The sequence below is a fragment of the Gekko japonicus genome, unplaced genomic scaffold (genome assembly GCF_001447785.1).
Source record: "Gekko japonicus isolate JY-2015 unplaced genomic scaffold, Gekko_japonicus_V1.1 scaffold4136, whole genome shotgun sequence".
NCBI classification, from domain to species: Eukaryota; Metazoa; Chordata; class Lepidosauria; order Squamata; family Gekkonidae; genus Gekko; species Gekko japonicus.
In genome coordinates this window covers 36,523-37,980 of record NW_015175493.1, presented here as the reverse complement: position 1 = coordinate 37,980, position 1,458 = coordinate 36,523, and positions in this window count along the sequence as shown.

Genomic DNA, 1,458 nt, shown 5'->3' with positions numbered 1-1,458 from the left:
AGAGGAGGGAGAGCTTGTACCTGAAGGCGGGCCGGGGGGGGGCCTCTGCAACTTAACTGGCTGCTTCTTATTCCTCATGGCCTGACTGAAGGCTGCTGGGAGCAGGGGGCGGGGCTTGTTGCATGTGCCCGCCCCCTGGGCTCCTTACTGCCGGAGCTCCGCTCCTGTGCGCTCCCCCAGGAAATGACCCCTGCGTGCACCCCTCTTTCTCTTCTCCTGCTAGATTTAAAGGGCCTTCCAGCTGATTGGTGGGCTAAATCTTGCCATGGGGTGGGGGGAGAGGGGTGGCCACCGGTGTTCAGGCTTGGGGGCGGATTGGAGCTGACATAAAAATAATGGCAGCCCCACCAGAAAATAATTTGGCCCCACAAGCCACAAAATCCTTGCCACTGGTTCCACCTCCCGACTCTAGGAGTTCCCCCGACCTGGATGTGGCAACCTTCCCCTGCCGGTGGCCAGAAGGTGACCTGGCGACCCTGCCTGGAGATCAGTTGTAATTCTGGGTGATCTCCGAGTCCCACCTGGAGGTTGGCAACCCCAGGCCAGGAAGCTGGCTCTGATGGACATAAATGTGCAGGCGGAGAGGTGGAAATGCGAGAGCCGCGCACAGGGAATCACTCAGGAAAAGGGTGGAGGGAAGGGAAAATAAACGTTCGCAACGGTCCTTTCCCCCCCTCCCTCCATCTCCGGCAAGATCATATCCAGTGTTCCCTCTAAGCTATGGAGTCCCATGAGCAAAAATTCTACTCTGTTTTGGTTACTGCATGAATTAGTTTGCTCCGGAGCCCCATCCTTCCTGAGCTAAGAAAAAAAATGTGTGAGCCGGAGGCTAGAAAACTGTGAGCTGGCTCACACTAACTCAGCTTAGAGGGGACACGTATCGCCTGCACTGCAGGAGAGGAATGCCTCGGAGCCTGCCCGAGAGGTCAGTTTGCCTGCAGCAAACCAGCCAGAGAGAGCGAGAGAGAGAGAGCCATGTGTTTTTTGGCCGACACACTTGGAACGGGAAATGGGGCACTGGTTGAAACGCTTCCTGAAAGCGATTCCACTCCGCCCCGCCCCACCCCGGGCAGCAGCTGGGAGCTCGTCTGAGGCATGGAAAAGGCCTCGGCCTCCGAGGCTGCTGCTGCCAACCTCCAGGTGGGGCCTGGAGATCTCCCGGAATTCTAACATCTCTCGGTCGGGTGAAAAGTGCTGTCACCAGCCCACTTAGGGCAACCCTGAAGGGGCTGTCAAGGCCAGAGATGTTGCCCAGGCGGTTTGTCAACGCTTCCCTCCTCATAGCAGCCTTGGACTTCCTTGGTAGCCTCCCATCCACGGCCGACCCTGCATAGCTTCCAAGTCCTGATGAGATCAGGTTAGCCTGGGACACACAGGTCAAGGCAAGAGATATTCAGAGGTGGTCTTCTTCACCCAACGAGAGATTGACACATGGAACTCACTGCCACAGGAGGTGGT